This window comes from Arvicanthis niloticus, chromosome 17 (assembly GCF_011762505.2).
Source record: "Arvicanthis niloticus isolate mArvNil1 chromosome 17, mArvNil1.pat.X, whole genome shotgun sequence".
Taxonomy (NCBI): Eukaryota; Metazoa; Chordata; class Mammalia; order Rodentia; family Muridae; genus Arvicanthis; species Arvicanthis niloticus.
The window spans coordinates 3769293-3781776 of NC_047674.1; positions in this window are offsets into that span (position 1 = coordinate 3769293).

Below are 12484 nucleotides of genomic sequence, written 5' to 3' on the forward strand. Positions count from 1 at the left end.
ATATAATACTTTCTTAGACACTAAAACTGGGGTGATTGCCTGGTATAATAAGTCCAAGAAAATGGCTACTCTTATCTCAGCTTCAACCTGACGTCAGTAATTGTATAAAACACGAGAAGAAAGGTCCCTGTTAACCAAAGTAGAGGATTTATCTTGCCTCTGAAGGCTTCTGGATAAATCCATTAGTAGCACAAACTCACAATCCCTCTCTTGTAGTACAGAGTTTACTCTTATCTTCTGCTAGACACAAAAGCACAATGAAGACAAAGCCAGGGCTTGCTTTTTTTTTTTTCCTTTTTTCTGCTAGTGAGCTCCTCCTTTGCTCATCCCTTTTAATTATTATTTATATTTTGCATTTGTTTTCAGGTTAAAATAAAATAACATAAAGGAGAAAGGCCACCCTGCATTTCCTGGGCTCTGGTCTCATTAGCCAGATTTCCTTAAAACCCGGGTTACTTCAGAGAAGTTTTGCCAAGTGGCTAAATGAAATGCACACAATTGCAAAGTGTTATGAATATTTATGATGGGTTAATGATGGGATTATTTTTTGCATCCATGAATAATAAAGATTTTAACAAGAACAGATAATGAGATGGGAACAAACAGTGAAGTGGTTAAAACAAGAGGTGCTCTAGGAGAGACTCCCACTGAGAACAGCAGGAACTGACTGCCCCACTCCCATTCAGCCATTGGGAAGTGACCTCCCCTTCCAAGCATCCAGCAGACCTAGATCTCCAACAGAATTCTCTGGTGTGCCTTTCCTGAGCTCAGCTCCTAAAATACAAAGCTCTCACTCCATAGAGGCTGAGGTTGCTGGACCCTCACTCTAGAATCTGCAGACTCTCATGAAGGCCAATGACTTCAATTTTGGAAAGGTACTTTATCACATGTTCCTAAAAGGTAGGGGTCACAGGAGCTATGCCTACTAACATTTCCTGTAACTTTTAATGTGAATGCTGGCACTTAGGGGTGTTCAGTGCCCTGGCCCCCAGTCTTCAGCTGCCTCCTCTGGGGATATGTCACCTCTTGCACACTCACCAGAGAGCTAAAGTAAACAGGGGCTGCTGTAACAATGGCCAATGCAGGAGCTCTGAACTGGCTGCCAGCTGCCATTCTGGTGCTTTACTCATGTGACTCAAACTCTCTCATCCTCTCAAGGTCATTTATAATTCAGTAAACAAGTTATAGAGTGCCTAATGTGTACCAGAAATGCTTCTAAGCATTCATAATCTATGTGTTATGAATGCTTCGAACACACACAGGACCTTGGGAATATTAGGCAGATACTCTACCACTGAGCTACACTGTCAATACCAAGAACCTTACAAATTGGTAGGTAGAAGCAGAATATACATAAGAAAATAAGTAGGAAAGTGGCAGTTCACTGATAAATGAGGAATAAGGAAACCGGAATTCTGTGGCCATGATGTGATGGCCATGCTTTACCCGAAAGACTTAAGAAAAAGTCTGGAGATGTTGCATGAAAATCTAATAATGTTTACAGATCCCTTGAAGTGTGTAATTTTTTTTATAATTGCACGATGGATCTTTTCATTACGCAATGAGCATGCCTCACTTTATCTCCTCTCGGAGTCTGAAGTCCCACACACTCTTCGGAATACTCACAGATAAATGCATATTCTTCATAGCAACCTTTAATGCCAAACCAGAAGACTGCCTAATATTTGGTTTACTTCTTGTATTGGAAGACGTATCCCGATCCTCTTACATTTATTATTGTAGATTCATAGGAAACCAATTCTCATCTGGGAACCCATTTGGAGAATAAATTAGGTGCAGGGGGAAACATTCAAGATAAGAAAGACCTCCTGATTCCTACACTAGCTTTCCCTCTCTGTATTCCTCACCAGGACTCTTGCACAGCCCCACATCTCAGCTTGCCAATTTTATTAAAGCCTGCTGTGCGGGAATTTCCTTTCTCTGCTTTACCAAGACAACCCAGTCAACGTGATTTTTCACACATTTTCTCTTCCTGTGTTCTGCATCTCAGTGAAATTTCATCTCCCTGACTCACTGTTAAATGTTTCTCATCTGAAATCACACTCACTCATAATCTCAAATAAAGTGCAAAAGGAGGAAGCCCCAAAAGGAGAAAGACAGGACAAAGTCTTTCTCCCTCCAATTACTCAGACATTAAGCAAAAGGTACATGAGAATTGCCTGGTCAACCAAAACTAACTGAGTACCAATATGGAACAGAAGATTAGTCATGGCATGCAATATACCATGTGACATAGTACTTCCCACTTAAGAGACCACATACATCTATCTAGGTATTAAAATCTGAGGAACCAATGATAGAGTTATTATGGAGCAAAAGGACTAGTTGGAAACTGAATTCCTATGGGATATACCCAGGGTTGCCTCTCTAAGGAACTGGAAATGGAGATTAAGGGTGAAAATATAAAAGAGATGGAAGCAGAAGACAAGAAGAAGGAAGAGGAGAGGGAAGAGAAGAAGAAAAAGAAGTAGTAGAAGTAGTAGTATTAGTGATAGAAGGAGGAGGAGGGAGGAGGAGGAAGAGGAGGAGAAGGAGAAGAAGGAAAAGGAGAAAGAGGAGGAGGAGGAGAAAAAGAAGGAGAAGAAGAGGAAGAAGAAGAAGAAGGAGAGGGAGAGGGAGAGGGAGAGGGAGAGGGAGAGGGAGAGGGAGAGGGAGAGGGAGAGGGAGAGGGAGAGGGAGAGGGAGAGGGAGAGGGAGAGGGAGAGGGAGAGGGAGAGGGAGAGGGAGAGGGAGAAGAAGAAGAAGAAGAAGAAGAAGAAGAAGAAGAAGAAGAAGAAGAAGAAGAAGAAGAAGAAGAAGAAGAAGAAGAAGAAACGTCTAATGGAAATAAGACTAAAAAGAAGCTTTGGAAAAAAAATCCTTTCCCCTGTTACCTGTCTAGGAGAAAAAGAAACAAATAAAAATAAAAAGTCTAAAACTAGTCTCTTGCAGAAAATGAGCAATCTTCTATTGTTTACTACATAAAATTGAGATTTATATACTCTAGTAGGTATACTCTACTACCTCTATTGTAGGAACCCCAATAGTGTGTGTGTGTGTGATATCCAGCATCAATCAACAGAATAAACAACACAATGATAAAGAGCAAGAATGGGAGTTCTGCTTACAGCTGCACATGCTCAGTTGGAATGCCTCATGTGTGTTAAGACCTGTGCATAATGAATTCACATATTGAGGACTTGGTATTTAAACCACAGATATTCTTGACGGTGACCGGTAAAATATAATTCAAATAGCCATTTACCACTCATCCATTTGCTGTTGGAACTGAAAACTTATCCAGTCACTTGGAAATGACTGTGATGGTTCCTTGGGAAGATGGAAATTGATCTAGGTCAAAATCCAGCTATACAATTCTTGGGCACACACCCAAAGCACACTTCATCCTGCCCAGAGACACTGCCCAGCTACTCTCATTGCTGCTCTATTCATAATAGGCAGAAATTGGAAACAATCTAGATGTCTGTCAAAAGAATAGCTAAAGAAAATGTGGTACATTTACACAATAAAATATTAATCCACCATTAAATAAAATGAAATTCATTAGTAGATGGATGGAACTGAAAAGAATCACCCTGAACGAGATAACCCAGACCCTTAAAGACAAATATGGTATAAATTCTTTTATATGTGGATGTTAGCTGTTAAGTCAAAGATAAGGAAGCCACAACCCATAGAACCACCAAAGTCAAGTATGGAGTAAGGGGCTGTGGTGGAAGATTTTTGCTAGGAATGGAAAACAGAACAGATAATTATGGATGAGGGGGAGGAACTGTAATAAGAGGACCAAACCAGGAGGGGGAATCAAGAGGGGGATGGAGAAAGAGGAGGATGAGGGAGTGGGGGGTGGTGTAGAAGTCATCTGTAAAAGCAAAAGTGGGAAGGCCAGTAAGGCACCACTGGCTCCTGTGATTTCTCAGAGTCCTGTTCTACCTTGCATGGCTTTCTATCTATCTATGGATGGAGGACACCAAGGAAACAAGGCCTTCTAGACCCAGAAGCACCACAGATATAGGAGCTTGCAGAGACTGAGGCAGCATGCCCAGGGTCTGCATGGGTTGGTACCAGATGGGGTTCTAGAGCTAAAAGAAGTGGACACACATCCTCATCCCTAACCAAGAAGCCATCTCCAACAGACAGTCACTTGAAAATGAAAAATTAATTTTCTTCAAGGGAATCTCAATGGCAAAACAAACTATTTTAAGGTGAGGTCACATGCCCAGCTGTAAATGGCCAACAGAAAATGAATTCAATGGCATCTTTTTAGGTTTCTTGTCTCATAATGTTGTATTGGGGACTTTAAAAAAAAAATTTTATTTTTATATGTATTTATTTATCCTAGGTTTTACACACATATCATGGCTTCCCATTTTGTACTTTCTGGAATGAATGTGCAAATGAGTGTGTCTCTGCATGTATGTCTGTTTTATTTTGTTTTTGTTTGTTTGTTTGTTTTTATCTTCTTTTAGGCTGTTTTGTAGAGGAATTTTAATCCAGCAATATGGCTGCTCTGGCAAGAGAATACATGGAAAGACCTTCTAGGTCTATATTATCTGGAATACACATACCTTTAACCCCTGGAGACTGAGGCAAGCAGATCTCTGAGTTCAAGGCCAGCCTGGTATAGAACAAATCTCAGGAAAAGAAAAGCTTAGGTCTAAGAGTGGTGGTACTTGTTCTTAAACTCAGCACTGAGTTCTTGTCAGTCAGCTCCATTGAGTCAGTGAGGTGACAGGCAGTGCAGGAGAGTTGAGTTTGTAGCAGTTCAGTTATTCACAGTTCAGTTGGTGGAATTCAGAGGCAGGTTTTACTGGGATGGTTTTATGGAGACTGGTTGCAGAGAGAACAAGCTAGACACAGGTGAAAACAGAATGAGCCAGAGAATGAGAAGGAGCCAGAGGATTAGAACAGATGGCCAGAGTTAGTTTGAGGCCAAGCAGAACAATTCAGTCAGAAGCCAAGAGAAGCCAGATTTAATCAGGCAGCTTGGAGAGGAATTTGAGCCAGAACAGCTGAATTAAACCAGCCAGTCAGAACCCAGAAAGAACTAAAAAGGGTGAGCTTATTCAACAGTAAGTCTTGGAGGTTGAATTATTCTAGGCCTAGGTTAGCAGACAGAGGGTGGAAGCTGGAGCCTTCAAGGTCTGGGCTTGTAGAAGATTTGATTGTACAGGGGCTAGAAGCTTCTAGGCCTAGGGATAGTTAGAACACTGGAAAAATACTCTGTACTCTGCCCAAGCCATGAAGTTGCACAGCTTGGGTATGGCTCTCGTCTCGTCCCATTGTAGGAGGCAAGTTAAAGTGACTAGTGCACTCTTTGGCTTCTGTTTGTTTGTTTTGTCATATTCTAATTTGTTTCTGTTTTATTTTATTACTATGCCTTAGGTGTTTGTTTTTTGAGGAGAGTCGGAAAGCATGTGGATTTGAATGGAAGGTAGAGAGGAACTGTGGGCAGTAGAGAGGAAACCATAATTAGAATATATTATATTGTTTTAAAAAATATTTTCAGTAAAAGGAGAAAATAGAAAAAAAAAACAAGAGTAGTTCATGTGCTTTGTGATCAGAAAGCAGGCAGAAGGGAGACAACAATCTCTAGCTATTTATTTCCTCTTTATTTTGATTTACAAAGAAAAATGAAAAGGGAAATCAAAGGGAATGAAAAGAGCATGTGAGGTCAAAGGGGGTGTATGAGTGGGGGTGTGTAATGAGAGGGATAGGGACGGAAGGGATAACCTAAGATATTCCTGATTGGCAGTATATCGGAAATGCCATAACTAAACCCATTCCTTTACAAATCAATCTGAAAAACCAGAATCTGTAGAGAAGTTTCTCAAGCAGTTAAGTCTCAGCAATGATCTACCATGACAGAAGGAGTGTTAACATCCTCTAGGAAATAGTCATGATCCAGAAACGTAAGCAGAAAGTTTTAATTTCGGTATTAAAAGGAAGTTTATCTAATAAAGTAGCACTGTGGCTACTGAGTGTCACACTAATTGAGCTGGTATTGAGTTGGTGCCTCCCTTGACCCCTGCTATGTACTTTAAGCTCTCAGGATGTACAGGAGGCCATAATAAAAGACTGGGTAGAATCAATGGGAATCATATGATACGGGCTTAGATCGACAGATTGTCCACATTCTCTAAGACAGTGTCTTAGCTGTTTGTGAACTTGTTGGCTCTCAGAAAAAAAAGCTCTGGAGGTTCTGGTTTCTGTTCATTTTGTGACATGAGTGTATCTTGACTTTGACATCATGGAAACATGAATCCGAATGCAGTTAGACCATTTATTTACAGGAAAGTCTTCTCCACCTGCTCCTATGTAAGGCATCTCACTTAGATGCACTTACTAGAACAGGTGTATGAACTATCACATGTCAAGTAAGAAGCATGGTGATTGGCCTTTGGTAAATGCTCATTGATAATTATCACCAACAAGATTATCAAAATAATACCTAGTAAGTATTAAAACAAGTAATAGACCCCATCTTTTTGTCTTTTTAGCATTTATATTCTGTTTTTTCTCTTCTGTTTTTTTTTCTTTCTTCTTTTCCCTTTTTCTGAGATATATGTAAGTAGTTTTTTCATACTCTTTCAGCTTCTATCCTGGTCTGTGTGCTTTCCCTTCTCCCTAAGGAAGAAATGATGAAAATATTCCTGTCTGACAGAATCAGGAAGGCTCAACAGATGGCATACCTGAGATAGTTGCTTTATAAAAGGAAACTCATCAGGCTCTGTCCTCCCAGAGTCTCTCACCTCAGCACAGTCCTCTAGGGGCCACAGCCGTACTTCAACAGTACATGTATTTAAAAATCTTTTTAAAATGCTCCCTTTTTGTAATGGTCTTCAGCACCTTCCCAACATCCTCTGAGAAGGCACATTTTTATGGATGAAGGTTCACTTCATGTAAGAGAGAGGAAACTTTCTTGAAACCAAAATTAGTTTAGTGAGTTAGCTATCTGGGTGGTGCTGTTTTAAAGTAAAATGCAATTTGTAAAATATCAGTATGATTTCCTTTCATGGGTTTGGGACATTTTCAAGGGAAAGTCCTGTGATATTTTGTGTAAGTTTAAAATTCTGGAATCAATTAAAAATTTAAAGTTGTTTCTTTGAAGGAATATTATATCAGATGTTTTTATCAAACTTTTGAATTTAGTTAAAATAAACATGTTCCACACATGCTCATGTGTGCAGAGAAACCACTTTATGCTTCTCCTGACAAATCCAGACATGGTGAAATTCTCACATGCATAATATATGAAGTAAGAAAAAATGTATGACAAATCTAGAAAACAGAAATGTTTACTAAGAAGTAGGTAAGACTTCTTAATTTCATCATCTTGAGATGTGGAGTCCATGTGTTATATGAAAATACATATGACTTAATGGAAACCTTTATGATCTAAAAACTAGTTGATAACACTTGTAAGCCCTATTTAAATTGAATACAGATAATCTTTTACTTGGGTATCTTATTTACCCAAACACCTTGTTAACTGCTATTTTTGACTGTACAATGAACATCTTTCATAATCTTGATGATTGCCAAGCTATACAAGGTTGTGAAGTAATTTATGAACTATCAAAGGAAATTAAAGTGAAGTTCATTATTATTGTGCACTTAAGCATAGTTTAAGTTTTCCTTTCAAAACTAATATATGTCCAGTCTGCTAGCTAATTTTTGTCATTGCATGTGTATGAATGACTCATGCCTCTCTCCCAAACAACCATGAAAGACTAAGAACATTGTTTAATGATTCCTATGCTTCTTCCCTTTAAAAAATGATTTTATGTTTATGACTTTTTGCCTGCATGTTTGTATGTATGTGCAAGATATGATGCCTGGTCTAAAGAAGATGTCAGGTCCCCTTGAACTCATGATGAAGCACCACATGGATACACAAATACCTGGGTCTTACATAACACCAAGTACTCTTACCTTCATAGTTATTTCTTCAGTTCCTCTGCTTAGTTTTTTGATACCTAACCTATTTTCAAGCCACCTCTATGTTAGGTCTGTCTTTCTTGTAATCTATATCTTTTCAACAGTTTAGAGATGAAAAATGGGCATTAGAGAGTTTAATTCCTTCCCCAAAGTTTCTCATTCCCAAGGCAGGAAAACAGACTCAGAGGCAGTTACAAGTGAAATGAAGTTTATTCTTTGTTACTGAAGACTCCCTGGTGGCCCAAGGATCCTTCTTTCATGTTGCTGGTCAGGGTTTCACTGGACACTCTAAAAACAGGCAAGCTATTGCTCATGCCCTTGGTTATCACACATAGGTGGAAGATAAATTCCTACTCCTGAAGACACCAAGCAGGTAAGGTCCAGAGGCCCCTGGCTAGAACTGACCTAAATGCTGAATGAAGACTAACTTTCATGTTATCTGAAGGCAACACGAAAGCTTCCAAAGGAGGGAAACAAGCAACAGTTCTATCCAGCTGTGATGCCCATTAACCACAACAATGACCAGCATGGCACAATAACCCAGAGGGTGCAGTAGTGGCACACATACCTTGGTGGTAACAACAGCTCTCTAATTGGACTCAAGACTCACTCAACAAGAGGGAAATCATGCCTGGTACTGGAAACTTAGCCAACTATGCAGAGCTAGTGATCTCATGGATCTTGGAAGAGAGCCAACAACCACTACTTACTAAAGCTTCATGATCCCTAACTACATTCTAAAATATTAGTCCTTGTACACAGAGATCAGTGTAATTCTTGCCCCACCTTAAGGGAACTTCTCTTAGCAAAAGACAGAGACCACTATAGAAAACCATGATCAATCAAAACGCAGAGTTATAAAGCTCAGTTTCAATGGATACATCTACAAAAGAACTCTCACACCTAAGGCTTTGTGGACATTGCTCAAGAGGGGGTCGAAAGCCAGAGGCTCAGAGAGCTTGCTGTGAGACTGTGTCTCCTTGTGATCTCACAAGCTCCGCCCATATCATCTCAGCAACATGACTACCTAAACATGAGCTGAACAAAGACGGCAACTGATGTTTCAAAGTAGAAGAGGAAGTCCCAAGAGGCCTCAAATCCCACAAAAAGAACTATAGGCAAATGAGAAAGGCTGAGAGCTGGAGAAATAGTCTTTCCCAGAGAAGAAGACACTAGTTGTTTATCTAATGCCAGATGATCAGCCCTACAAGTGACAACAATCATACAAATGACATTATACAGACTGAGAAGGTTATATTTAGAAATATTTATGTATATACATACATATATACATGTAATAACAATTAATGAAAAAAAGAAAACCATGAATTTGAATGATAGCAAGGAGGGGTATATGGGAGAGCTTAGGGGAAAAAAAGGGAAGGGGAAATATGTAATTATAATCTCAAAAATAAAAGAACAATGTCAACAAAGAAAGTCAAATGAGAGAGAGAGAGAGAGAGAGAGAGAGAGAGAGAGAGAGAGAGAGAGAGAGCTCGTGACTAAATCTGGACTGGACAAAGCTGTGATTGAACCCTTGAGAAATCTTACTGAATGAAAGAAAAGAAGCTATGATATTTCATAACCAGCTCATGAGTTTAATGACTTTTTTTCATTTTCTTGTTTGTCTGTAGTGCTGGAAATTGAGTAGGGGATCCCATGCATACCAGGCAAGGATTCTACCTTCAGCCCTGATTATTGTAAAGTCAGGCATTTCATCCTTTTCGACAGGTGGTACAATCCATGTGCTTCCTGGAAACTTGAGTTTTGCCTTTCCTTAGACTTCAGCATTTAGCTCTTGTTAAGTCCAGTTTATTAAGATCCCCAGGAAAGCTGATAGAGAGAAACAGAAAAGCTATTATTATGTATCTTCATCTTTAAATACCACATTGTTCACACCAACACACTGAAATATTAACACACTTTGCTTGACAACTTCTTTTAGACAATAAAAGAATTCTTCTGCCTTTTTCACTTGTAAGAACTATAATTTTCTTCTGTGTGGGGGTTTGTCTACAAGCACAGGATTTGGTTCCTTTGTTTATTTTTGCATGTGTGAAATTCAACTGATAATTTAAATAAGAATAAAAAAACCATGTCTGAACATTGGTGTTGAGTTTGGGATTTTCAACAGTCCTGTCTGTATCTTGTTTTCCATGACAATCTAGTGTCTGTCTCACTGTCATAAGTAACTAATGAGCAAAGTGTGTAGATGAGTTGGCTAGTGTGAATATAGTCATGAACAAATCACAAATGGCAGCTTTGTTGTGGGCTTGTATCTTTATTACATAGGTTGAGGACCTTGAGTTGGCAATGTATTTATTTATTTTTTAAGTAGTGAGAATGGCCTGTGCTTATAAGTAGGTGAAGTATACAGGGAACTGTCGAAAATTTGTACATTAAGAGGCCCAGCAGCAACTTGACTTCGAGTTTATCGTCCTGAATGGTTTTTTATAGTGGTACTAGAAAATAAATCCAGCACCTCGGACATGTTAGACAAATGTTTTAACACAAAGCTCCATTCCTAGCTCTCTACTTTTTCTCTTTAATGCCAAAGGGATTCCCAAATAACGTCTTCATTATGTAAGCAAATGTTGTTTGAAGAACTTCTGAAGAGATATTATAAAAGGGAAACCATCAAACCGTATCCCTTTCTGTTATCAGACACCCCTACCTGGATGTGACCAGTATGTGAACCTTTGATGAGGAGAGGGAAAACTAGGATTTAACTAAGGGTGGGGCCACAGAGGGACGGGGGAATCTCCCTAAGGCCAAGGCTGCTTGTCACCAAACTTCTTCCATATGAGAGCAATCAACTGCTTCAATCTGTTGTTGTGTCTTGTCTCTGTTACTAGTAAATAGAACTCCTAATGCTATCCGGAATAAAACTGTCATCTACATTTAGGGAGCAGTGTGTACTGTTAGTCTGTTTCGACACACAGTCCTCTGGGAGTGATTAAATATTACGGATCATGTCCAGCAGGTTTTGTAAAAGTAGATGTACCTTCGGAGTGAAAATAAAGGTTTTCAAAGAACTGAGAATGAAGGAAACCTTGTCTTTGTCTTACACAATCAATGATCAGAAGAATATTCAAAGAGATTTTCCAGAAAAGCCCTGTTACCCCATCGAAAACGTGTGGCTCACAGAAGGAACAGAATATGCTAATCAAGAGAAAAACAGTGCCGTGGGTCCTCCTCATCTGACATCTCTCCGCTTTGAATTAATAGTCACTTTTTACCAAGCTAAGAATGGAAAATAACTAGGCAAGAAGGCTCTACCTGTGAGCATATTCTTATTGCCAGATATTCACACATACTTACACACAGGCGCGCGCGCGCGCGCGCGCGCACACCCACACACACACACACACACACACACACACACACACACACGTGCGCACAGTGACCCATCACACCCTGAACCTTGACTATGTTTTCATTTCCGTTAGTCCTTGCTGATTTTAAGTCAAAGGTATTTAAAAAAACAAAACAAAAGCTAGTACCATTCGCTCCTTTTTCTCTTTGAAGTTCCAGGCATTATAATTCAGTTATTTCTTGGCTCATAAACTTGGCAAGGCTTTCTAAAGAAAAAAAAAAAGTCGTCTCATTGGCAGAGAGGTTTCTCATACGCTGACAGTTTAGCTTATATGAAATCGCTGAGTAGAAGGAAGGATAAAACTAGGATTGTGGGGGCAACAGGAAGCAGACAGCCCTTTATAAACTAATCCGAATACGGAGTTTTGCTTACCTAGGAAGAGGAAGGCCCCGCTAAGGCAGCATTCAGCAACCTCTCACTAAAACTGTTTATTCAATGTGCTTTCTCCTCTGGATGGAAAGTGGTCTTGTCTTCTCCAAGCCTTTCCTTAAGTACCGTTTCAAAGGTAATTCTGCGGTGCCACGTTGTGAGCAGCCTTCTCTAACCCTTTTTGGAGAGAAACACAGCTGGAGGCTTAGGACCACTTAAGAAGACTCACACTCAAGGAGCCCTTCATCTCAAAACAAATCTCTTAAAAATATTCCTTGGAGCAAATCTTTGTAGACGGTTCTGCCTGACATCTCATAAAGACTGGGGAAAAAAAAGGAAGCTTCGTGCACCTCGGAAGAGAGCGCGCTTCCATCACTGCACTTGAAGCACATGGAAAATATTAATTAGCTAAGTCCTTGAGTACACAATGAAGGAGACATCTGCCCTTGTTTTCTCCATGCTAAATCCTTTTCCATGCTTGCTATAACTAAGAAAAAAAATCACAGGAAGTAAAAATGGCTCAAATTAAAAACACACTGTTTCACACAACATCCTGTCCTGCTTAACGGTGCCATAATTCCATACACTGTAAATAATTAGATAGGGATATTGTAAAATTAGCTCCAATTTGCATAGTAATGCTTTACTATTATAATTTAGTGACTTCATTTTCAGGAATTTAATAACAATTCAGCTTACATTTTTCTGCTTTAATGTATTTTATACAAATAATATTAATTTTTTAAATGACTAGATTCATCAAAGGAAGCCAGAAAG